Raw genomic sequence first — 27,172 nt, forward strand, 5'->3', positions numbered from 1 at the left:
TGACTCGTGCTGTCAGAAGATGTCTCTGACAGACGGTCACACTTCTTGCCTGTACTGTTTAGGCCCTCTTCACCTGCAGGACTCCTGTGCTATTTGTCACTCCTTCAGCCAGAGAGTCCTGCAGGAGAGAAGGAATAAGTTGATTCTCAGGGGTCTTCTTAAGCCGGAGGGCTCTCCGGCTAAGTCGGCCCCACAAAATCAACTAAATCTGCCAAGACCCAGGCTTCTGTTTCTAAGCCTGTGGCCTCGGCTCCGACTCGTATAGAGTCGAGATCGCCCGCTGGAGCCGATTCTGATCCACTAAGCTTTCGGCCGATGGCTATCGGTGCCGAATCTGCTTTTGACCACTGTGGTGTCTGTTCCGACCGGCTCCGACACCCACGTGGACGGCATCGGTGTCGGCTCCGATCGGCTCCGACACCCATGTGGCACAGGCATCGGTGTCGGCTCCGATCGGCTCCGACACCGTTACTTTGGTGGCTGTATCGGCTCCGACTGGAGCCGATACATCGAGGCGTTCTGCCGGCTCCGAGAAATCGGTGCCGACAGCATCAGCAATATCGGCTCCGATGACCCATTCCAGGAAGAGGTCGAGGTCCCCTTCCTTGGAGCCGATACTTCGGCCCGCCTCGCCTTCTATCGAACGGAGCCATCGGAGCCGATCTTCAAGGTCATCCAGGTTGTCAGACCATGACCTAGAGAGAGTGGTCAGTAGATTGCTCAAGTCACAGGTACTGGCCCAATGCTACACAGTCCGTCTCAGCAGACGACTGTTGGTCCACACCCCGTTACAGTTCCTCCTTCAACTCTACCTCAGAGCTTGGAGTTGGAGTCTTCGGGCATGGTTACTGCTACGGCTGGAGGACGGATACCCCCTTCTGTTCCTTCAGCCCCTACTCTTATCTCCTCTTCCTTAGAGGGATTCGTGGTCGGGCTTCCATGGTCTCCTCCGAGGGGTGAGTGGCATCGGACCCTTGTCCAAACCCGCTCTTCCCCTTGGAGCCTCGGCCTTGGTGAGCTCAGCTCCGACATCTGCCTCGAGACTTCCCTTCGGTGGCCCCGGAGTTCCTAGCTCTTCGGAGCGGGTCTCGGACCTGCCTGGGAGGGAGCATTCGAGGTGATGAAGAGTGTACTGGCCACTGGTATCAGTCAGCAGTCTCTTCCCGTAGCTCCTCCCTCTATTGTACCTGTTGACATCTCTGCCACTTCTCTTGCTACAGGACCCAGAGATCCTCCGCCTCAGGTTTCCCCATTGGGAATTTCCCCTCTTCGAGGATTCTCCTGATGTTTCGGGAGATCCTCCTAGGAAGAGGACTTGTAAGAGGAAGCATGTAGACTCCCTGAGTCTGTCACGCCAGATACTGACTTTGATGAGTCAGAGGGATCCCCTAGATCCTCTCAGAGGATGTCTCCTTCTCAGACATCCTAGAACTTCTGAAACAGAGGGGAAACTGGCCCACCAACAATCCCTCTGAGGATGAGTCAGTATACCTAGAGGCGTTTGGATCTCGGCCCTCCACCTCCTGGGTGTCTCCGCCTTTCGACCCCTTATGCAGGTTATAGCTCGAAGGCGTGGACAGCTCCTGACTCTGTAGAGCCAGTCCCTAGGAGGCCTTCTAAATTTATAACTGCCCCTAGTGACAAACAATTCCTTACCAAGGGTGTCCCCGCTGATGCCATGGTGGTGCTGCGGCCACCAAAAAGGAACTTGCAGATCCTTCCGTGCCTGTCCATCCTCCTAACAAGGACTCTAGGACCATGGATAGGTACGGCAAGCGGATGTTTTCCTCAGCGACCTTTGCTATGCCTTCGCTGAATTATCTTTGTCACTTCACCAGACTCCAGAGAGATATCCTGAAGGAGCTGGGAGAAGTAGTTCAGGATCCTACAGCTGCAGGGGCCCAAGAAAAGATTGCTTCGCAGCTAGGAACCCTCAATTCCATTGCTAACTCCTCCATGCGGCTAATATCTTATGCTGCTGATGGAGCGAGTAGAGCTGCAGGCACGGGTGTGGCTCTTAGACGCCAAGCCTGGATGCGGCTATGTGATTTTGCGGATCCCTTTAAGGCGTCCTTCACAAATTCTCCCTTTGATGGGTCAGCTTTGTTTGGCCCTCAGGTGAAGGAAACCTTGACCAGGTGTGAGCAGGACGGCAAGACTCTTTCTGCTGTTGGAGTCCGTTTTTCCACCCCTTCTAGGCCTTATCCCAAAGGACAGAAGGGTGGGAAGATGTGGTTCCGTAAATCTCAAGGAGTCACGCCGATTCACGTGGTCAGTTTACCCCTAGAGGCAGAGGGGTAACAACAACAGACGCCGCTCTAGAGGCAGAGGGGTCCAAGAATCAGGGCAACAGGGAGTCTCTTCCTGAGAAGCCTTTTCAGCATCCCTGAGGTGTTGCCCGGCTGTCCCTCCTTGGAGGCAGTCGGGGGAAGATTATCACTGTACCCAGAAGCCTGGCATTCCCTCACTCAAGACAGATGGGTACAGTCGATCATATCCAAGGGTTACATAATTCCTTTCGAGGAAAGTCCCTTCCCTCAAGTTCCCTTCCAGATGTACCACCCGGTCTAAGGGACATTGCAGAGTTAGAGATCGCAAAACTACTGCAAAAAAGAGCCATTCAGCCAGTTATAGACCATTCAGAGCCGGAATCTACTCAAGGTTCTTTTGGTCCCCAAAAGACGGGAGAATGGAGACCAATATTGGATCTCAGCAGACTCAACAAGTCTGTCAGGAAGACAAGATTCGAATGGTCACTCTTCAGTCAATTCTACCCTTCTTACAGAAGGACAACTGGATGTGCTCAATAGATCTTCAGGATGCGTACTATCACATCAAAATTCACAGACGCCCAGGAGATTTCTCCGCCGGCTGGGGTCCAGTCATTTCCAGTTCAGAGCCCTGCCCTTTGGTCTCACTACAGCCCCCAGAGTGTTCACCAAATGCATGGCAGTGGTCACGGCTCACCTGAGACGCCAAGGATTCCAGGTGTTTCCGTATCTCGACGACTGGCTCCTGTCAGCCACCACCAGGCATCAGCTTATACAAGCCAGGGATTACACAATAGACCTTTGTTCTCATTTGGGCATCTCAGTCAACTACGAAAAATCATCCTTATCGCCCTGCCAGTCTATTACCTTCATAGGCGCAAACTTAAACACTGTTCGGATGTCAGCTACCCTTACAGAACAAAGAGTTTCAGACATTCAGACTCATGTCAGGATCATTCTGGCCAGAAAGAAGGTACAGGCCAGAATGGTTCTAAAGGTGTTAGGTCTTATGGCTGCGGCCATCACTCTTCTTCCCCTGGCTCGATTCTACATGCGCCTCCTTCAGTGGATGCTGTTCACACAGTGGTCATACCAGCAACTCCCAATGCGTCACCAGATTCTGGTGACACAAACATGCAAAGAACATCTTGCTTGGTGGATCACATCGTCTCAGGTTCACCAAGGCAGGTGCTTTGTACCTCCGTCCCCGATAGCCACTGTCACCACGGATGCCTCCCTGATCGGGTGGGGGTCATTATCAGGGCAGGATGGTTCATGGGACGTGGCAACCGCTCGAGTACCATCTGCACATAAATGTCCTGGAGATGAGAGCAGTGCTTTTAACGTTGCAAGCCCTCAACGACTTTCTTCCCGTAGGGACAATTGCAGTCCACACAGACAACATGTCTGTAGTTTGGTATATCAACAAACAGGGCGGAACCAAGTCCTACCCCTTGTGTCGAGAAGCGCTCAGACTATGGCAATGGGCGATCTCCTCTCATCGGTTTCTGGTAGCAACGCATATCCCTGGGAAAACCAACATTATAGCGGACAGATTGAGCAGAGCTATTCTCATGCCTCACGAGTGGTCTCTCAAGCAATCCATAGCGGAAGAGATTTTTCTGGAATGGGGTCGTCCATGTTGCGATCTTTTGCTACTCCCCAAAACAGCAAATGTCCAGACTTCTTCAGCCTCTTCCTCTATCAGGCCATCCCCCCAGAGACGCTCTGACCCAGGATTGGCCCCAGGGACTTCTTTATGCCTTCCCTCCTTTTCCTCTGATCCCTCAGGTGATCCAGAAAGCTACCGCTTTGAGAGCCAAATTGATTCTCATTGCCCCTTACTGGCCTCGACAAGTTTGGTTCCGTTCCTCCATCATCACCTTTTGGTGCAGCCGTGGCATCTGGACCCAGTGCCAGATCTACTGATTCACCAATCCGGTCAGCTGCACCGGTCAATCCCTTCTCTCAACCTCACAGCATGGTTGCTCCACTTCCTTCCTTAGCCAGGCTTCCTTTGATCTCTAACCCAGTTAGAGATATCATAGTAGTTTCACTAAAATCCTCTACCAGGAGGATTTACACAAGCAAATGGAACGTTTCTCTTATTGGGCTAAGGCCCAAAATATTGATCCTTTACTGCCCCTGTTCAGGCAGTTCTGGACTTCTTAGCAGAGATTTTCCATGCAGGCTCCTCTTCTTCCACAGTCAGAGTTCAGTTGGCTGCTATTTCTAATTTTCATGTCGGGATAGCAGATCATAATATTATGTCCCATAGGCTCTGCAGGGCCTTTTTGAAAGGAATTTTCCTACTAAAGTCTCCAATCAGGAATCCTCCTCCTCAGTGGGATTTAAATTTGGTGCTGACATCCTTGATTCTTCTGCCCTTCGAGCCAGCTGTTTCTTGTTCCCTGAAATATCTTTCTTGGAAAACTTTATTCCTAGTGGCTATTACATCTGCCAGGAGGGTGTCTGAACTTCATGCTCTTCGGTTCGACCCCCCTATTTGATTTTTCACAAAGACAGAGTATCTTTGAGAACTAATCCATCCTTTTTACCTAAGGTCGCTTCGGAAAACAATCTGAATCAATCTATTGATCTCCCTGTATTTTTTCCTAACTATTCAGATAGAGCTGAACAAAAGCTACATTATCTTGACGTCCACCGTCAGCTTAGATATTATTTGGACAGAACAAAAAAATTTAGAAAATCTGATCAACTTTTTGTTTCCTATGCGGATAATAAAAAGGCCTTCCTGTTTCTAAAGTGACTTTGTCCAGATGGCTTTCTTCGGTCATCACTGAAATTTATACGATCAGGGGAAAACAGCTGTGCTCAAAACCTAAAGCACATTCAACTAGGAGTTTAGCTACTTCTACAGCTTTTCAAGCTAGACTGCCTTTAGACACTATTTGTGCAGCGGCCACTTGGGCCACTCCTCACACTTTTGTTTCCCATTACAAATTGGACTTGGCCTCCAGGGACAGAGCCAGTTTTGGCTCTACAGTCCTCAAGAGTTTGTTCCATTGAGCCACCCAGGATAGAGGTGCTAGGACGCGTCCCATCAAGCAAGAATGAAGGCGAGATTGACAACTTAACATTAAGAAGTTATGTACCTACCATAACGTTCCATGTTAGTTGTCTTCTCTCGCCTTCTTTCTTGTGACCCTCCCTCCTTCCCCTGGCCTGGACAGACCTTGTATAAGAAACTATAATACTAAAGACCATTCAGACCTGGTCCTTTTTCCATTTGTAAGTTTCTTCTTCCTTTGGGAAGTATTGTTTATGCTTGGTGTTATTGCCCTTTTGTCAACAAACGAGATCTGGGTACTTCCTGCCTTGCATCATGGGATATGGGGCTGCCTCGAGCTGGTAAAAGGAGTTCTCGAGCTAAAGCAAGTGCCGAGTCGGAGCCGAGGGATCGGCTCCGAACCCATCAAGCAAGAAAGAAGGCGAGAGAAGACAACTAACATGGAACGTTATGGTAGGTACATAACTTCTTATTTTCTTCAGCGGCCTTTACTTTGCGGTCACTGAATTACTTATCACACTTTACACTGCTTCAGAGAGATCTCCTCAAGGAGCTTGGAGATACTCTAACACGTTTCTGAGGCGGTGGCTCAGAAAGTCAACGCTCAAATGTCTACCCTCAATTCTATTGCAAACTCCTCCATGAGGCTGATCTCTCACGCAGCCGAGGGAGCGAGTAGGGCAGCAAGTTCAGGAGTCACTCTTAGGAGACATGCCTGGATGCGCCTTTGTCATTTCACGGAGGCCTTCAAGTCTACATTCACAGACACCCCATTTGATGGTTCCCCTTTGTTCGGAACCAAGGTGAAAGACCCTTAACTAGTTGCGAGCAAGAGGGAAAAACTCTGTCTGCTGTAGGAGTCAATTTTTCCCTTTCCTCTAGGCCTTATCCCAAGGCCCAGAGGGGTGGGAAGATGTGGTTCAAGAAATCAGAGGTTTTTTCCAATGCACAAGGTGAGTCCCCCTCCAGAGACAGGGGAGGTAGTGGTTATTTAGGTAGATGCCGCCCTAGGGGTAGAGGAGGCCCTCGTAATTCGGGAGACTGCAATTCCTTTTGTGGTTCTCCCTATTGCCGCTCCTGATGGGAGGCCCGACTGTGCGTTTCCGGAGTCGGGAGGTCGCATTTCACTATACCCAGAGGCCTGGCAAGGTATCACCCAGGACCAATGGGTTCTACGAATAATTTCCGGAACATATATCATTCCCTTCTCGTCAACTCCCCCCTCCAATCAAGAAAATCCCGGATGTTCCACCCAGTCAAAGGGATTCCGCTGCTTCAGAGGTTTCAAAGAAGCTAGAAAAAGGAGCCATCCAACGTGTCCCCTCAGACCAGATCGGATTAGGGACTTACTCCAGATTCTTTTTGATGCTGAAAAGGACGGGACCTGAGACCCATTTTGGATCTCAGCCGATTGAACACCCATGTGCAAAAGTCCAAGTTCCGAATGGTCACGTTGCAATCTATTCTCCCATTGTTGGGAAAAGAAGTGTGGATGTGCTCCATCGACCAAGAATGTCTACTACCACATAAGATGGACAGGGCATCCAGAAGTCACCTACGCTTCCGGCTGGGAGCCAGTCACTTTCAGTTTCGAGCCCTGCCCTTTGGTCTCACCACAGCCCCCAGGGTGTTTACCAAATGCATGGCAGTGGTGACTGCTCACTTGAGACGTCAGGGATTCCAAGTGATTCCATACCTGGACGACTGGCTCCTTACTGCCACCACCAGGCATCTGCTACTTCAGACCAAAGATGCCACTATAAACCTATGTCAACAGTTGGGCATCACCTTGAAGTGGGAAAAGTCTGCCTTGTTGCCCTCGCAACGTGTCACCTTTATAGGCGCCAAATTAGACACCGTGCTCATGCGGGCGTTTTTACCACAGGGAAGTATCAGAGTTTTACAACAACAGATTTACGCCTACAGTTATGTTAGTTCCTCTGGCAAGGTTACATACGAGCCTCCTTCAGTGGCTACTCTTCGCCCAGCCGTCTCTTCAACATCTTCCACTTTCTTACCCTATTCTGCTCACAGACAGGTGCAGACAGGATCTCAATTGGTGGCTTCACACCGACAACCTCAGTGAGTCCTTCCTGCTCCTTCAGATGAAAAATAGGACCACTTATTCTGTCAATGTTTTACATACTGCTAATTCAGCAAAATGTTTGTTTCATGTGTTCATATCTTAGCTGCCACAGTTTGGCAGCCTGGAGGCCAAGTCCCCAAAACCCCTCTGGGGAACCATTGTCCATGTATTGCGTTAAGTATCTTACAGGAAGCACTCATTTGTACAGTTGGAAAGCTTTATTTGGGCAAATGGAAGAGGTTGTCTTTCTGCTGTGCATTTTTCCATCTCACAGCAGAAGTGACATCAGTTCAGAACGTTCTTGGCTTTGTAGCCTCCTTATTTAATGAAGGTTTGACGTGTGTCATTGGAGGTGCAACTCTGTCATTTCATTGTGTACTTGCGGACCCTCCTGTGACTTGCTGCCCCTCAGTTGCCCTATTTCTGAAAGGGTGCTTCACTCCAGTAACCACTCACCTTTTCAATGGGGCCTTTCTTTTGTCATTGAAAAACTAACTTAATTCCTCAACAGTCATCCTTTGCTTATGTCATGGAATTTTTATCTTGTAAAAACCCTTTCTTTGTGGATGTAGCATCTCCAGTAGACCCCCTGCAGAGCGTCATTGCATAGAACCTGACACAGTGTTTGCTAAAGATAATGGTTAGCTTAAGGGTTAGTACCACTTCCATGCTAAAAGTGATTTCTCATAGTTCTGAACTAAAATTTCCTGATGCCAGTATGTCTGTGAATCAGCTTTGGCCTCCGAACTTATTTTTCCAAGTATTATAAATGTTACACTTTTTCTAGAAGTAAATTAAGTTTTGCTGCTGCACTGCAGCAGGACATCCTGGCTCCCTGCCCTTGGCATTTGGCCAGGGAAGCTGGTGCAGCTTGTGAGCCTATGAACGAAATACGGCAGCATGGGAAAGTCACCTTGGCAATAGATAATGTAGTGGTCACAGCAAGAGTGTGGGCTCCCCTTGCTATGACTGCTTCTTCTTCTTTTCAAAAAGCTCCTACAACTTTGAGATGCTTGCTTCTGTCTTCCTTGTTTTTGTATCCTGTAAGGTTGGCAGGCCTGTATAGCCTTTTGTCTCTAGGCTGACATTAACAGGTGTACTTCACTGTTTGGGCAGCTATTGTATCCCTTCCTACATAGAAAATAACTGAAGATGACATGGGCTAACTCTGCCATTTCTACCCATCATCCTGCTAATATCAGTGGTATGAAGAGGAAACCTGCTTGCTGTGGCTGCATACAGTGCTGCAAGCCTTAAGCTGTATTTGATGTATGTTAGCAGATCCTTTTTATGATGAGTACTGTTGTAGATTTGATCCCTGTATTTGAAGATTACTGCAGTGTAAGATGCCCTTCTATTCTCATGTTGCAGTATTTATTACTGTAGGGAGATTGCTGCCTGCAGCACCGGACATCCGGCCAGTATACCAAAGTCTTAGGCGCAGTGGTATTTGTGACGTTTGTCATAGCCATAAACTGATGTTGGCTATAAAGGTGATGTGTGCACTTACCCATTTCAGAACTTTTCTGCCACAGTGATAGTCGGACTTCTGATTGCCAGCTTCAGGAAGCAGTTTGTTCGTTTGACAGCCGTCCGCTACAGGTAAGTGCCCTTTGGGTTTTTATCTATTCCTTAGCTTTTCAGACATACATGTCAACTAGAAAAGGGAAGTGTGCTTGTGGAAGACAAATTCCACACAAGGACATGCATGATAATTGCTGTTTTTTCTAGGTGAGGCCTACGACCATGCGTCTTGACATTTGTGCCTAAAACTCTTCACAGCCATCTGGCTGGGCTCAAAGTCTATCTAGAGAACCAGAGACTCCGGCGTCTAGCTTTGGGTATGAGGGCAGGGTAGGTACTTCCGACGAGCCGCTTATGAAGAAGGCCAAAAAAGTTAGGCCCGATGCCAGTGAGACTCTTGAGGCAGATGTTAGCCCAGGGTCGCATCGGATGCCTGTTTCTCAGTTTGAATCAGGAACTGTAATGGAAACCGGCCTGATGGAAATGCTGAGTATGTCCTCTGTTGATCAGCCATCAGTCCCTGATGGTGAGGAAGAACCACGGCTCGTAGCATGAGGGGGGCCTGCTCCTGCTCTGCAATCCTCCCAGATGTCGACTTCTAAATCCTCCCATCCTTCAACTCCCCTGTGGTGAGAACAAAAATTAAAACATACAGAACAGCAATCTACCCCTGGATAGGAAGTTTTCTCCCATAATCTTTTCAGGGCATTCCAGTCCATACAGTCACAGGTACCTCCACCTGCCCCTACTTCTGTGCAGGCCTTAGAAGAGTCTGAGGAAGAATTCTCCTCCTCTGAAGATTCTCTTGCTTATTGTTCTCAAATTGAATCCCCCAAGGACTTCATTAACCCTGAGGAAGAGGAGACTCAGTCCTGAATCTCTAGGGGGAAGAATTTTCTTTTGGAGACACCATCTCTCCCATGAGAGAACACTTTAAGTGGCAGGCCTCAGATGTCAGAAACCAAAAAGAGGTATTTTGAATTACTTCAGATGGATCAACCCTCGCCGTCTGCAGTCCCACTCTTGCTGCCAGCCTTACAGGATGCCTTTTTGGCTGCTTTACAGACCCCTGATTCTCAATCCACAGCTTTTAAGCGCACAGACAGGTTCTCTAAATTTCCTCAGCATACCCAGTGCCTGTTTAAGAACTCCCTCTCCAGTCATAGCAGTCTCAGCTGACAAGTCCTCCAAGTAGCTGCTTTCTTCCTCCTTATTCCCCACCGACAAGGACAGCAAATTTATGGATAGGCTAGGGAAGAAGGTCTGTACTACTACCACTTTTGCCATCAGAGCCCTAAACTATCAAACCCACATGGTCAGGTTTGTTCTAGACACCCTTTCTAAAGCTGCAGCCCTCTTGCCTGATATACCACACTCGCCTGCTAAGGCCCAACTAAACTCCCTTCTCTCCAAGGCCTCACAGGTGATGAGGTACTCCATTAAGTGCAGTTACGATGCGATGGAGGCCTCTTCTAATTCTGCAGCTTCAGGCTGTGTATTGCAAAGATATTCCTGGGTGAGGCTACAACCTCTCCCTATGGATGTACAAACCAAGTTTCTGGACGTGCCACTAGATAATAAGGCCCTTTTCGGTGAAGCATTTGCAGAACTCCTCACATCCCTGCAAGAAAAGGGAAAGGAGTTGCAAAATTTAAAACATTTACTGGATGTTCTTCGTGTTTCAGTGTTGCAGTCATTACATTTGGGTTATCTGCTGGCAGGTTGCCCTCAGTCGGCCTGAATATCAAAGTCTTGGGTCCTGCGTCAGTTGCTGTCTCCTCTTCCATGACGTCAGGTCGTCAGGGGTATAAAACATGCAGCCGACGCCATTTTCTCCAGTCTTTCTTGCCGTGCGGTGCCCGAAGCAGAAGCAGTTCGCAAGTGCCGGTCGGATGACTCCTGAAATTTTCGCATTCGAATTTCAGAACCGAAGTCTTCAATTAAAGGTAAGTACCCCGTTGGGGAAACTTTTTCTTGCTCCTTACCGATGTCAGTAAAAGTTAATAATTGCATTACTTGTGGGAAGCAAATACCTCATAAGGATTTTCATTTGTACTGTATTCCTTGCCTAGGCCCAGATCATAAGTGCCTTGCTGTCGGTTTTGTGTTAGATTTAACCAACGCACTATTAAGCGTCTGTATATCTTTGCTTCAAAATATTTTGGAAACAGATTTAATTACCCTGAAATGTCGTTAGATAGCAGTCCGACTACCGGAGTTCACAAAAAACACAAAGAAAAGGACAGGAGACAGACCGTCGAGGCCCAAAACCGACGACGAAGCTTCTCCTAAGCCAGTCACCGGTTCGGCGGTATTAAGTGAGGCACTTTCGCAGCCCCTGATACCTGCTACTTTCCAGTCGTAGGCCTCTACTGAGACCCATGCGGAGTCCAGCATGCTGCGTGATTCTCAGAGTATTGTACCCGCCGATGTCTCTCCCTCAGATGGGTCTGGTGCTGCTGAGCAGGCACCGGCTTCTGAGGGTGTTTTCAGGCCTCAACATTTCTATATAAAACTGACGCCAGCTTCAAAAACAAAGACAAAAGCAACTCCTAAGGCTAAAATAACAGCGCATGAGCTACGTGCTCAGACCTCTATGCCTAAAAAACAGATGATCAAAATGGCTGAAGACTTAATTACTTTGATCAGGGGTTCCCAACCCCCCCTGATAAGAGGCCTAGGCAAGACACTGGTTATGAATCTTCAGATCAGGTTTCTGTTTCTTCTGATTCCTCTTCTGATCAGGAATTTTCTGTACTACCCTATGAGGATTCAGATGCAGAGGAATCCATCCCATCTGCATCTCCTCCTGAAGATTATTCTTTTGGAGAAACCTTGCATACTTTAAGGGAACATTTTCATTGGGAGAATCAGGATTTCTCAGAATAAAAGAAAAGAGGCTTAAGTATTTCCTTCTTCTTTTTCAGCATAGGCCTTTGGCTATACCTCCTGTATTAGACATTGTTGATGTGTTTTTGGAATCAAGCATGGCTCCTGATTCTCTACCTCTGTCTCCTAGTAAGCCAGACAGATACTACAGGGTTCCTGACTCCCACAAATTTTTATTCAAAAATCCTGCTGCTGACTCTGAAACTATCTCACAGGGTCCCAAAGGTGTAAAGGCCTCAACAGCTACAAATCCCTCCCCCTCTGATAGAGATTCCAGGGCGCTGGATAGATGGGGAAAGAAGGTTTGTACTTCTGCAACCTTGGCAATTAGTGCCTTAAACTGCCAGTTTCATATGCTTAAATATCAACAGCATGTTGTGGGATTATTGAAACAGAAAATGGTGTTGATTTTTGAATGTGTGGAAAATAAGAATTACAGGAATTATTGCATGCAGCAGAACAGGTTGGAAAGCATACTTTGCATTGTGGTTTTGATTCCTTGGAGGCCTCTTGCAGGGCCGCAGTTACTGGATCTGTGATTAGAAGGCATGCCTGGCTCAAGGAGCAAAATCTGCCTGATCATGTTAAAGCAAAATTGTTGGATGCACCTTTATAGCATGATACTGTGTTTGGTAATAAGGCAGAAGAGGTTTTAAAGAAAATGGAAGACAAAGCTAAGTCTATGCAAACTGTAAAAGATTTCTTACAAGTGCAGCCACCAAGATTCATTAGACACTGGCCTACAAAAAATGGTCCTTTCCTGTGTCCGACAGAGCCTCACAGGGCAAATCCAGGCACTCAAAAGGTTCTAGATACCAATCACAAGGTTCTTACAGGTCAAAGCAATGGGGTGCCTCTACCTCCAAATCTGGAGGAGACAAAGCACAACCCTACAGTAAACAGTTTCAATGACTTCCCTCTGCCATCACCAAGCACTTATCTTTTGGCAGCCCCCTTAGGGGGAAAATTAGCACTTCATGCTCAAAATTGGCAGTTAATAACCCAGGACAAGTGGGTATTAAACATAGTATCCCAGGGATAAAGATTTCATTTCCATACCTTGCCAATTCCAAACGGTTGTCCAGATCTGCCACAAAATCAATGGGCAGAGGCACAGAAACAAGTTACATCCCCCATGGATATGGGGGCTATTCAACCAGTACCAGAACAGGAAAAAGGACAAGGGTTTTATTCAAGACTGTTCGGGTACCCAGAAAAGACGATGCCTGGCGTCCAATACTGGATTTATCGATTTTGAACACATTCTTGGATATCCCAAAATTCAAAATGCTGACTTTGCAACAGCTTCTGCCCATGCTGGACAAGAATGCTTGGTTAGTGACTCTAGACTTAAGAGGCATACCTGCATATCCCAATAAGGGAATCGTGCAGAAGATACCTCTGCTTCAAGGCTGGTTTTATGCATTACCAATTCTCTGCACTGACCTTTGGCTTATCTACTGCGCCCAGGGTCTTTACAAAGTGCCTGGCACCAGTAATTGCATTTTGCAGACAAAGAAGCATACAAATCTATCCTTACTTGGACGACTGTCTCATTCAAGCAGAAAACAGTGACATTCTTCTTCAACATCTGGCTTTTGTAAAAAGGCTTCTAACATGCCTAGGGTGCATAATAAATTAAAAGAAATCACAACTGGTAACCTCTCAAAAGATTACATTCCTGGGTGCAAGCTTGAATACAACTGCCCAGATGGTTTACCTTACGCCAGACAAGCAAAGGCAACTGACTATTTACTTCAAACAGTTGGCAACAAAAACCCAGTTATCTGCAGGACAAATTCTGCAGGCTTTGGGGTTCATGGCATCCTGAATTCTACTAATTCCATATGCAAGACTGCATATGAGGTAACTACAGTGGTATCTAAAAAGTGTATGGAGTCAACATTGTCACAGTCTGGAAACAATGATTCTTCTCATTCCCTGCCTACAACAGGAGTTTCCTTGGTGGGCAGAGACATGTCACCAGAACATGGGACGGTCTTTCACTCTACCCCCTGTCACCCAAACCCTAACTACAGACGCATCAGACTATGCTTGGGGGGGGCCCACCTGGCGGGGAGATGCATTCAGGGCATATGGAGTCCAAAAATAAATGCTTCTGCGTATCAACCAGAAAGAGATGTTAGCTGTTCAGAATGCCCTGACAGCCTTCAAGGACTTGGTTTATCCAGGACAACTACTGATAAAGACGGACAACACCATGGTTATGTGGTACATAAGCAGGGGGGTACACATTCCTACCCCCTTTGCAGTCTAGCCATGACATTGTGGGACACAGCCTTGAATTACCAAGTATAACTTCAAGCTCAATTCCTGCCAGGGAAACAAAATACGCTGGCAGACCTAAGCAGAAATCTTATGGACCCTCACGAGTGGAAACTGGATCCACAAGTCTTCAGCATGATAACAGAGAAATGGGGAGTTCAGACATAAATCTATTTGCCTCTACCCAAAATTATCAACTGGACAAATTCTGCACAAGGACTTATCTCAGACAAGCATGGAAAGTGGATGCTCTATCCTTCAGTTGGAAAAGCCATCAGTCTACGCCTTTCCTCCTCTGCCTCTTCTTCCCAAGGTCTTACTAAAGGTCAGACAGGAAAAAACAAAAATGACCCTAATTGCCCCGGACTGGCCTCGCCAGCACTGGTACCCAGTTCTAAGGAATATGTCTTGACTCCCTCCTAGGTACTTGCCTCAAATACCTCATCTACTGTCTCAGCAGAGCAATCAAATTCTGCACAATCAGCTCCAAACTCTGAGTCCTGCAGCATGGCTGATCATGTAATTATTCAAACAACACCTCTCAGAAAATCTATGATGGATGTCATTTTGGAAGCCCGAAGGCCTAGTACTAAAAAAGCTTATGCTGATAAATGGAAGAGATTCTGTGCTTGGAACCAAGCAGAAGGGACGGACACAGCAAAGCCAAATATTCCTCAGATTTTACAATACTTGACTGAGATGCTTGACAAGGGCCTATCTTTTTCATCAATAAAAATCCATGCCTCTGCCATCTCAGCTCATTACAACACAGAGCCTCCCATCTTTTCTCATCCTCTGCTAAAACAATATCTTAGAGGGGCCAAAAAATGAAGGCTCCTAGATCACCAACTCCTGCATGGGACCTCAATTTTGTGTTGGAAAAGCTCACCCTGCCTCCATTTGAACCAGCAGCTACTGTGGATATAAAGTTTTTATCTTGGAAAATAGCTTTCCTTCTGGCAATCACTTCAGCAAGAAGGGTTTCAGAACTATAGGCCTTCATGGCTGTGGAGCCTTTTATTACATTTTACCCAGACAGGGTGTCCCTCAGGACCAATCCTTCCTTTATGCCTAAGGTGGTATCCAGTGTGGCTCTTAAACTATTCACCTGCCAACTTTTTACCCAAATCCGCAGAACAAGGGAGAGCGGATTCTGCATTCCTTGGACATACACAGACAACTAAGATTCTATTTAAACCGGACCAAATCTCTAAGAAAGTCTGAGCAGCTACTGGTGGCATTTGCTACAGGATCACAGGGGAAGGCTATTTCAAAGCAGACTATTTCAAAGTGGATAAGCCACTGCATTCGTTTCTGCTATTTGCATCATGGTAAACCGGTGCCCAAGGGAATCGGGTCACATTTCTCAGAGGGGTGCCAACCAAAGACATTCTAGAAGCTGCTACTTGGAGCTCTGTTCATACTTTTACAAAGCATTATCATTTGCTTCTCTTCTGTAAGTCCAGGGCAGGCTTTGCCACTGCAGTTCTCCAGGGCCTTATAGCCGCTCCTAATGCTATTTAGTTCCAGCCTCCCATCCATAACTTTGGGATTCTACCCAAATGTAATGACTGCAACAGTGAAACACAAAGAACATAGTACAGTTGTGTACACTTACCATAAATGTAGATGTTCTGGTGGGTTCTAAAGACTCATTGTAGTCAATATTTGCGTCCTCTGGATATCTCCCTCCCCTTAACTACCATTCCTTACAAAAGAGTTGGAATGGTGGATTACAGCCATCAGTCTCAACCAGGGCATACCCTTGGAGTTACCTCCGCCCTCACAGCAAATCTTCACAGATGCTTCAGACCTGGGTTGGGCAGCAGTTTTTCAACACCAGCAAAAACTAAGCAAAGTGCAGTGAGGGTGGTCTCCAAGGCAAAGGGATCACATCAAAATCTAAGAGATGAGAACCCTTTACTTAGCACTACAGATCTTCCAGCCAGCCCTCTTAGCAGGGACCTTGAAAGTAGTCACTGACAATATGACTGTCTTGTGGTACATAAGTGGGAGGCGGGGGGAGGGCAAGGTCTTACCCTCTTTTCATCCTGGCCATATAGATTTGGTCTTCTGCATCATCTGTGTAAATCCACCTTCAAGCAGTTTACACTCGAGAATGCCATGGCAGACAAACTTAGCTGAACTTCTGCACCCTCTCACGAATGGATGCTTCACAAAGAGGTGTTCCTAGATGATCTTTACAAGTGGAGTATTACTCAGGCAGACCTGTTTTGCCTTCTTCCAGAATAGGCAGATGTCTGTTTTGTATGAGGGATCCATGTCCCCAGGCCTGGAAAGTGGACGCCTTCTATTTCTCTTGGCCGAGGTTGTATCTTTATGCGCCCCCCCCCCCCTTCACACTGATTCAGAAGGTCCTCCTGAAGATTCAGAGGGACAAACCAGAAATTCTGCTGGTGACTCCCTTCTGGCCAAGACACCATTGGTTTCCCCTTCTTCATCTACTAGGCAAGGACAAATATCCTGCTGTTGACTCTGGCCAAAACAGCACTGCTTTCCCCTTCTTCATCTAGTAGCCAAGGGCAATCACCAGTTTACCCCATTGTCTAAACCTACTCACACAAGACAAAGGACAACCAAAAATCCTTCTGGTGACTCCCTTCTGGCCAAGACACCATTGGTTTCCCCTTCTTCATCTTATAGCCAAGGGCAAATATCCTGCTGGTGACTCTGGCCAAGACAGCGCTGGTTTCCCTTTCTTTATCTAGTAGCCAAGGGCAATCACCACAGTTTGCCCCTAATACACCCTCAGGTGAGCAATCTCAGACTCACTTTATGGGCGATAGGGTTCTGATCCCCTTCAGGCACCTGTACTCAGAGGATGTACTCAGTATCCTGCTGGAGGGCAGGAAATTCAATACCAGGAGAAATTGTGGCAAAATGGAAAAGATTCTCCACATGGTGTTATAAGAAAAAAGCAGGACCCTTTACTCACTACTGTACCCATGTTCCTTTTTTTTACTTATGTGAGCTTCTCCATTTAGGACTAACATACTCTTCTGCTAAGGTCTACTAGTCTGCCATTTCCTCTTCTGGCAACCAGATTAGAGGTTAAGCCCTTTATAAAAGGGGTAGTCTGTATCAGACCCCCCCCCCACACACACACACACACACACACAAACCAATAACTCCTACATGGATGGGACCTGAATTTTGTTCTGGAAAACTCACTTTACCTTTTTTTGAGCCAGCCCCCTCTGCTTCACTGAAGCTATGTGCCTGGAAAACCGTGCTGCTGGTGGCCCTCGCATCCACCAGGAGGGTATATAGAATCCAATACCTGATGTCCATCCCTCCTTACCTCATCTTCCATAAAGTCAGGGTCTCCCTCAGGACTAGCCCTTCCTTCATGCCTAAGGTGGTTGATGAGCTATCTTTGAATCAGACCATTAACCTTCCTGTTTTCTTCCCTCAACCTCAAGATGCCTCTGAAAAAAATTCTACTTTCTATAGATGTCCACAGACAACTTGGTTATTATCTGGAAAAGACCAAACCCATTAGATTGTCTGACCAGCTATTTGTCTCCTTACACCCAAGGGCCTTGGGGAAGGTAGTTTCTAAACATACAATCTCTTCTTGGATATCTAAGCCTGTCTCTGCATGCTACTCATTTCATGGCAGAATCCTACCTGAAAGTTTGAGGGCTCATTCCACTAGGGCAGTTGCCTCCTCATCTGCTTTCGTCAAGGGGGTAGACTACTCTTCTGTCATAGAAGCCGCTTACCTGGTCATTAGTCTATACCTTTACCAGACATTATGAACTAGATTTGGCTTCTAGGGCCAGAAGTGGTTTTGCTAGGTCCATTCGAGATGGCCTAATAGACCAGGGACCTTTTCCCTCCTTCCTAGGCTCATACCTAAAGCTTTGGTACTCTCCCTGCAGTAATGAATATTGCAACATGAGAATAAAAGGACATTCAGTGCAATGAAAAAGCATTTGCCCTCTTCCTGATTTCACAGGTTCATAGGTGTGTACTAGGCTAATGGCCCTGGAGCCTTTACAAGCCTAGCCCAAAGGATTACCCTGGCATTGTGCCACCCAACCTTAGTTCCTAGTGCCTCTGTTGAGTAGAGCCACTGGAGTGATCCCCGTGGTGAATTTTCTATTTCCCATCCACTCATCAAGATCTGTTTTGAAGAGAGCCAGTGAGGTGCTCTGCTTGACATGTATGGGAAGTCTGTTCCATAGCATGGGCAGTCTCTGGGTTATGAACCTGTCCCTCCAGCATGTTCTGTTGATTGTGGTAATGAGGTTGAGGTCTCTGGAGCGTGTAGTGCGGAGGGATTGGGATTTCTTTAGATGTAGCATTTCTAATAGAGCTGGGTCAGACATGGCTTTGCAAGTCAAGCAGAGATCGCCTTTAAGTAGGTGATATGAGACAGAATTGTTGGGAGTTTTTTTAATCTGTCCATATAGGACAAGTGTTTAAGACCTATGATCCTCTTTGTGAGGTACTTTTGCGGCCGCTCCCGTTGTTTAGTGAAGTACATGCCAAATGGGGCATTGTACTCTGTGATTGGCCTAATGTGGGAAGAGTAGCGGGAGACAATGTCCTCTTTCTTCCTGGTTGCAAAACCCTTAGTAATGAGATGTGCCACATAGGACTTTCTGACCACGGTGAGAACGTGGTGGTCAAAAGAGAGGTTGCTGTCAACCTGTGTTCCCAGATCTCTTATAACACCTTCTGTGTTCAGTGGACTACCATCAATGTGGTAATTCAAGGGAACCGGGTTTTTCCCAAAGGGGATGAAGACACATTTTTTGGCATTGAGCTTAAGGCCATGGTTCTGACACCAGTCGTTGGTCTCATTGAGGCCTTTCTGTAGGATGTCAGCATCACTTGGGGAGTTAATACCTCCCAACTTGCAATCATCTGCGAACTTTGTCAGTCAGACTCCCTTTGTGTTGGGCTGGACTTCAGAGAAGTAGATACTAAACAGGAGAGGGCCCAGGACCAAACCCTGTGGGACTCTCCTTGTGACTGGTCGGTAGTCTGGCTTGGAGTCAGCTACTGTCACACTGTGGGTTCTATCTGTGAGCCAGTTTGCAACCCACGTAGTGATGTAGGGGTTGATGCGTAGCTTAGTAAGTTTTTCTGTGATTCCTGAGGGGAATGGTATCATAGGCCTTGGCCAGATCAAGGTAGTGTATATGAACCACCTTACCTTCATTCACAGCTCTGGTGACTGATTCAAAGAAATCAACCAAGTTGAGCAGGCATGATCTACCCTTAAAACCAAACTGTGTAGGATCTAGAGTTTGGAGATACCCTATATCCTTGTTTCTTAGGTCCATGATGATGCGTTCCATAGCTTTGCATATCAGACTCGTCAGGCTAATGGGGTGATAGTTCCCGGGGTCTGTAGTCACTCCTCCTTTGTGGAGAGGGATGACTGTAGCAAAGTGCCATTCGGTGGGGACAAAGCCTGAGGTTAGGCTGTGATTGAACAGGGCACACAGGTGAGGTGCCAGTTTACTCTGTAGTTCATGCAGAACACAGCCAGGGATACTGTTAGGTCCCATATAAGCTGTGCTCTTGGCCTTGGACAGTGCTGGTTTAACCTCTGCAGCAGTAATCCTGGGTGCTTGACAATCTACTGGTATTGTGATTGGTCCTGGGGGTGGGGTAAAGTTAGCACTAAATCTGTCCGCCAGTATATTTGCAATATATGTTGGTTCGGTATAGGAGGCACCATTGTGCCGTAGCTCAAAGCAAATTTGGGTGTTGCCATGGAGATTCTTTACATAACTATAGAAGGCCTAGTGGTTGTCTCTACTATCAGCTGCAATTCTGTTTTCATAGCTAGCTTTAGAGGATTTGATGAGGGATCTCAACCTTTTGTTAAGGCTGGTAAGGGAGTTTTTCCAGTCTTGGGACTTCACCTTATTCTGCATCAATTTCCTCCTACTGTTGTAGAGTGTGTTTATGGCAGGGGACCACCAGGTTGTCTTCCTTTTGTTTGAGGAGAGCGTCTTAGTTCTATTGGATGTAGCGAGATCCATGCATTTATGTACATGTTTGTACAGTGCATTGGTGTTTGATTTAGTATTTATGCAACTATTCTCCATTTGCATGGGTGCAGTGAAGTTAGCCACCTCTGTTTTTAGGACCCCAAAGTTAGCTTTGGAAAGGTTTTTCATGGTGGTTGCCTTTGTTGGGGGGTGGGGAGGTATGTGGATTTCCATGGTGATTAGCTTGTGATCGGATCTAAACAGGGAGGAGTTGACTATTGGTGTAGAGCAGTGGTCACCTATGTTAGTAATGACCAGGTCAAGGATGTTACCTCAAGTGGGGGTAAGAACGAGCTGATCCAGGGCATTGGGATTAATGAATTCCAGAAAGTGTTGGGCAAGTGTATTGTTACATGAGTAGTTTTCCCATTTAATGCAGGGGTAGTTGAAGTCGCCCAGCATGAATATGTTAGGTTGGACCCTAATATTCTCCAGGGTTCTTAGGAATGTGGAGTATGAATCTTGGGACATGATGTTCTTCATCTCACATTGCTGCAGTCCTTACACTTGGGTAGTCCGCTGTCCTCGGTTGGCCCGAATATCAAAGTATAAGGCTGACGTCGGTCAAAGCGCATTAGACTGACATCAGGACGTCAGGGTACAAATGCGCATGACCGACGTCATATCCTCAGTCTTTTTTGCCGCATGGTCCGATGCAGAAGCAGCGTTGCAAGTGCCGTTCGGCGTTCTGAAATTTTTCGAGTTCGGAGTTTCAGACCGAGTCAAAGTTGGCTAAGTACCCGTTGGGAATATTTTGCTTTTTCTTGCCTCAGTGGTTTACCGGATGTCAGAAAAAGTGAATAACTGTATTTCTTGTGGGAAACAGATACCGCATAGAGATTATCATACCTTGTGTATTCCTTGTTTAGGGCCTGAGCACGACGTTGTTGGGTGTCGCTTTTGTGCTAGATTCAATAAGCGCACTATTAAGAGAAGGTTAGATTGTGCCAGGTTAGTCTTTGGGAAGCGGTGCAATTACACTATGCCGCCGGATGCTCCGGCCCGCTTCTTCTAAGAAGCGCAAGGATAAAGCAGCTAAGCCCAGGGTAGACGAGTCCGTACCGGACGCCGGTTCTTTAGAGGTATCGGTGGAGCCGGTGGTTCCACCGGAGGTTTCTCTGGAGGCCCAGGGGGAGACCTTGTTATTGCAGGATGTGGCCTCTCAGGAGGCAAGTCAGGCTGAAGGGGCTTCTCAGGTTACTGTACTCCCCTCCCTTCCTAGGGTGGTTAGGCCTTCTGTTTCTAAGGCTTCTCCCAGAGGCAGGCCAGGTTTAGCTTCAGTTGGTGTCACTCCTAGTTCTTCAGGATCTGTGCCCAAGAAGCATATGCTTAAAATGGCAGAAGATTTGATTACCTTAATTAGAGGTTCTTTGCCCCCTCCTGATAAGAGGCCTAGGGTGGAACCTGAGTTGGGGAGTTTTGAGCAGGCTTCAGATATTTCAGAGTCTTCGGCTGAAGACTTGCAGGAGTATTCTCCTTATTCTGATTCTGATGTGGATGATTCTACTCCTTCTGCTTCTCCTCCTGAGGATTTTTCTTTTCAGAGACCCTCCATTCCATGAGGGAGCATTTTAAGTGGGAAGGTCAGGATTTCTCTGATTCCAGGAAAAGGCTTAGGGAATTTCTGTTTTTACCCCAGCATAGGCCTTTGGCTATACCTCCTGTTCTGGATGTTGTGGAGGATGTGTTTGCAGAGGCTTCTCTTAGTCCTGATTCCTTGCCTCCTGCTCCTGTTAAGCCGGATAGGTATTATAGGGTGCCTGAAGCTCATAAGTTTCTTTTTAAGAGTCCTAGGGCGGACCCAGAAACTGTTAGTCAGGGGCCTAAGAGTGTTAAGGCTTCTGTTGTTAAAAATCCGGTTCCTCCAGATAAAGAGGCTAGGGCTTTGGATAGATGGGGAAAGAAAGTTTATACGTCTTCCACCCTAGCTATGAGGGCTCTAAATTGCCAGTTTCACATGTTGAAATACCAAAACTACCTACTGTCTCAATTGAAGTCTAAGGTAGATGCTCTGGCGGAAGGTATTGACTGTAAAGAGTTACAGGATTTGGTGCATGTCTCTGAACAAGTGGGTAAGCATTCTTTGCAATGTGGTTTTGATGCTGTACAGGCCTCGTCTAGGGTGGCTGCCACAGGGTCAGTTCTTCGCAGGCACGCCTGGCTGAGGGATCAGAATTTATGTGACCATGTTAAGACAAGGATTTTGGATGCTCCTTTACAATCTGATGTGTTATTTGGTTCACCTGTTGAGGCAGTCTTAAAGAAAATGGAAGACAAGGCTAAGTCTATGCAGACTGTTAAGGATTTTTTGCAGGTTCAGCCTCCGAAGTTTAGCAGAAATTGGCCTACTAAAGGGTGGACGTATCCTTCTTATGATTCCCAGTCTAGGGGCAGGTCTAGACTGGTAGGGGCAGAGCTCAGGGCTCTTTCAGGCCTAGGACAGGGAGTTCACCTGCACAGTCTTCGGGTGAGGGCAGGGGTCAGTCCTTTCGTAAACAGACCCAATGACCTACCTTTTCAGCTGCCAGAGTCTTCTCGACTGGCAGCACCTTTGGGAGGAAGGTTGGCACTTTTCAAAGAAAATTGGAGTTTAATTACCCAAGACAGATGGGTGTTGGATATCATACACCAAGGTTACAGGTTTTATTTCCATACCTTACCTCCCTTCAAAGGCATGCCAGACGCTCCTCCTCAGCAAAGAATAGAGGCTCACAAACAGATTTCTCTGCTGCTCCAAATAGGAGCCATTCAGCCGGTCCCTCTGTCAGAAGTGGGCCTAGGATTTTATTCTCGCCTGTTCCTAGTACCAAAGAAGGGGAACACGTGGAGACCAATTTTGGATTTATCTATCCTCAACACTTATCTGGACATTCCCAAGTTCAAAATGTTGACGTTACAACAGCTTTTACCTCTGCTGGGCAAAGATCATTGGATGGTGACTCTGGATCTCAAGGAGGCTTACCTTCATGTTCCTATCAGGCTAAAGTTGCAGGAAGTATCTACGTTTCGGCTGGGACTTCTCATTATCAGTTCTCTGCATTGCCCTTTGGCTTATCTACTGCCCAGAGTATTCACGAAGGTTCTGGCTCCAGTGATAGCTTTCTTCAGACTAAGAGGAATACAGATCTATCCTTATTTGGACGATTGTCTGATTCTGGCTCAAGGAAAGAAGAACTTCTTCATCATCTACACTATGTGATAGCAGTGCTAAGATGCCTGGGGTATTCTGTGAACGAAATAAAGTCCAGTCTAGTACCCTCTCAGGACATGTGCTTTCTGGGTGTGAGACTGAATACAGCATCCCAGATGGCCTTTTGACCCCGGACAAACAAAAGAATCTTTCTCTTTACTTCCATCAATTGTCTCATCAGTCCAGGCTGACTGCAAGGACAGTCCTTCAAGCCTTGGGGTTCATGGCATCTTGTATTCTGGTGCTTCCCAATGCCAAACTGCATATGAGGAAGCTGCAATGGTATCTCAAAATGTATGGACACAGCACTGCCAAGATTTGGACACTGTCATTCAGATAATACCTTGCATTCAAAAGGAATTTTTGTGGTGGGCTCAGGAATGTCACCTAAACAAGGGACTCTCTGTGACCCGGCCAGAGGCAAGTCAGATTCTAACGACAGATGCCTCAGACAAAGCTTGGGAGCACATCTAAATGGAAAGTGGATACAAGACACGTGGCCTGCCAGACTTCTACATCTACATATCAACCTGAAGGAGATGTTAGCAGTCCAATTTGCATTAATAGCTTTCAAGGATTTACTTCTTCCAGGGCAGGTGTTGATTCTAACAGACAACACAACTGTCATGTGGTACATCAACAAGCAAGGGGGAACACATTCTTATCCTCTGTGCAGACGAGCAATGATTTTGTGGGAGACTGCTCTCAGTTTACAGCTAAATCTTCAGGCAAGGTTTCTGCCGGAGCACAGAACTCCTTAGCAGATGTGTTGAGCAGACAAATTATGGATCCCCACGAGTGGAAATTGGATCCTCATGTATTTCAGAAATTGACAGTGTCATGGGGAACTCCAGACATAGATCTGTTCGCTTCTCCACTAAACTACCAGCTGCCAAAGTTTTGCACAAAATGTTTTCATCCCACAGCTTGGAAAGTGGATGCTCTTTCATTCAATTGGAGCAATCTTCATGTGTATGCCTTTCCACCTCTGCCTCTCCTCCCAAAGGTACTTCTGAAGGTCAGACAGGACAAGCCAAAGATGATTTTAATAGCTCCAGATTGGCCTCGACAGCATTGGTACCCACTACTGAGAAGTCTGGCAGGAGCCTCCATGGCCTTTACCTTCGATTCCACACCTGCTGACTCAGGAGAACAGTCATTTACTCAATGTCAAACTTCACTCTCTTCACCTGACAGCCTGGCATATTCTGTTTTAAACCCTGGAGGGTTTCAGCTTCCACAGCAAGTTTTGAATGTTATTTTGGAAGCCAGAAGGCCTAGTACAAGGAAAGTGTACGCAGATAAATGGAAGAGATTTTTATTTTGGAGTGCAGCAAAAGCATTTGATGTTTCTAAGCCTAATTTAAGTGTGGCTCTTCAATATCTTACTGAGTTACTGGACAAAGGTTTGTCCTTCTCTTCTATTAAGATTCATGCTGCAGCAATTTCTGCTCACTATGATTGTGACCCACCATTGTTTTCTCATCCTTTGTTTAAGCAATTCCTTAGAGGGGCAAAGAATACAAGACCCCCAATGGAGAGCTCCTACTCCTGCTTGGGATCTCAATTTTGTGTTGGAGAAACTCACTCTACAACCTTTTGAGCCTGCAGCTACTGCTGAGTTGAAATATTTATCATGGAAGACTGCTTTTTTGTTAGCCATTACCTCTGCGAGAAGGGTTTCTGAATTACAGGCCCTTATGGCAGTTGAGCCTTTCTTAATTTTCCATAAGGATAGGGTATCTTTGCGTACTAACCCTTCCTTTATGCCTCAAGTGGTTTCTAGTGTGTCTTTAAACCAAACTATTCATTTGCCTACCTTTTATGCAAACCCCCAAAATAAAGGGGAAAAGATTTTGCACACTTTGGATATACACAGGCAGTTGCGATATTATTTAAGCAGAACTAAAGGGTTCAGGCAGTCTCAGCAGTTATTTGTTTCTTTTGCTTTGAGTTCTCAGGGCAAGCCTGTGTCAAAACAAACTATTTCAAAGTGGATTGGGTTTTGCATTGTTTTCTGTTATTCCCATCATGGCAAGGAGGTTCCAGCTGGGATTAGGCCTCATTCCACTAGGGCTACTGCCACTTCAACAGCTTTTTTAAGGGGTGGCAACTAAAGATATCTTGGAGGCAGCTACTTGGAGTTCTGTGCATACTTTCTCTAAGCATTATCACCTTCCACTTTACTCTAAATCTAGGGCTGGTTTTGCCACTGCTATTTTACAGGGCATTTTGGCAGCTCCTGCTTCTTTATAGTTGTGCCAGCCTCCCTTACCTCTGCTTTGGGATTCTACCCAAGTGTAAGGACTGCAGCAATGTGAGATGAAGAACATAGTACAATTTTGTACCTACCATAAATGTAGATGTTCGAAGATCCACATTGCTGCAGTCCAATTTACCCTCCCTCCTTCCCCTCTGTAGTTAGAGGCGGTTGTGTGGGTTGGATTGTAAATATTGTATATATTGTATATATTGTACATATTATTAGTGTTAGGATGGTTGGTTGTTGGTTTTGTGGTCTTTGGGTTTTGACCTTTCTTGTTAGGGTCTTCTGACATCTGGGGCAAGAAAAGACTGAGGATATGACGTCGGTCATGCGCATTTGTACCCTGACGTCCTGATGTCAGTCTAATGCCCCTTGACCGACGTCAGCCTTATACTTTGATATTCGGGCCGACCGAGGACAGCGGACTACCCAAGTGTAAGGACTGCAGCAATGTGGATCTTCGAACATCTACATTTATGGTAGGTACAAAACTGTACTTTTGGGGACCTATAGCAGGCTACGACCTGAATTTCTTATTTTTTTGCATGTTTGTCACACTTAAATGTTTCACATCATCAAACAAATGTAAATATTAGAGAAGGATAACGCAAGTAAAGACAAAGTGCAGCTTTTATGTGATTTTATTTATTAAGGAAAAAAAGTATCCAAACTTACATGGCCCTATGTGAAAAAGTAATTGCCCCCATAAACCTAATAACTGGTTGTGCCACCCTTGGCAGCAACAACTGCAATCAGGCATTTGCAATAACTGTCAGTCATTCTTTCACATCACTGTTGAGGAATTTTGGCCCAATCTTCTTTGCAGAATTGTTTTAATTCAACCATATTGGAGGGTTTCCGAGGTCATGCTACAGCATTTCAATTGGATTCAAGTCCGGACTTTGACTAGGCCACTCCAAAACCTTCATTTTGTTTTTTTTTAAGCCATTCAGAGGTGGACTTGCTGGTGTGTTTTGGATCATTGTCTTGCTGGAAAAACCCAAGTGCCCTTCAGCTTGAGGTCACGAACTAATGGCAGGACATTCTCCTTCACAATTTTTTGGTAGAGAGCAGATTTCATGGTTCCATCAACCACAGCAAGTCGTCCAGAAGCAGCAAAGCAGCCTCAAACCATCACACTACCACCAACATGTTTGTTGGCATGTTGATCTTTTTCTGAAATGCTGTGTTACTTTAATGCCAGATGTAATGGGACGCACACCTCCCAAAAAGTTCGACTTTTGTTTCATCAGTCCAAAGGATATTTTCCCAAAAGTCTTGGGGGCCATCAAGATGTTTTTTGGCAAAAGTGAGATGAGCATTTGTTCTTTTTGGTCAACAGTGTTTATTGCCTTGGAACTCTGCCATGCCTGTCATTTTTGCCCAGTCTCTTTCTTATGGTTGAGTTATGAACACTGACCTTAACTGAGGCAAGTGAGGCCTGCAGTTCTTTAGATGTTGTTCTGGGTTCTTTTGTGACCTCTTGGATAAGTCGTCTCTGTGCTCTTGGGGTAATTTTTGTAAACCGACCATTCCTGGGAAGGTTCAACACTGTTCCATGTTTTCACCATTTGTGGATAATGGCTCTCACCGTG

General features: G+C 46.4%; 1 protein-coding gene across 1 annotated transcript in view; it reads left to right on the forward strand.

Moving 5' to 3' along the window:
• Positions 1 to 27,172, forward strand: part of GIGYF1 (GRB10 interacting GYF protein 1) — a gene marked incomplete in the record, with an annotated part of 2,892,461 nt that overhangs the window by 1,404,371 nt on the left and 1,460,918 nt on the right.

Source organism: Protopterus annectens, chromosome 7.part0, assembly GCF_019279795.1.
Source record: "Protopterus annectens isolate FY-2018-M chromosome 7.part0, PAN1.0, whole genome shotgun sequence".
Taxonomy (NCBI): domain Eukaryota; kingdom Metazoa; phylum Chordata; order Ceratodontiformes; family Protopteridae; genus Protopterus; species Protopterus annectens.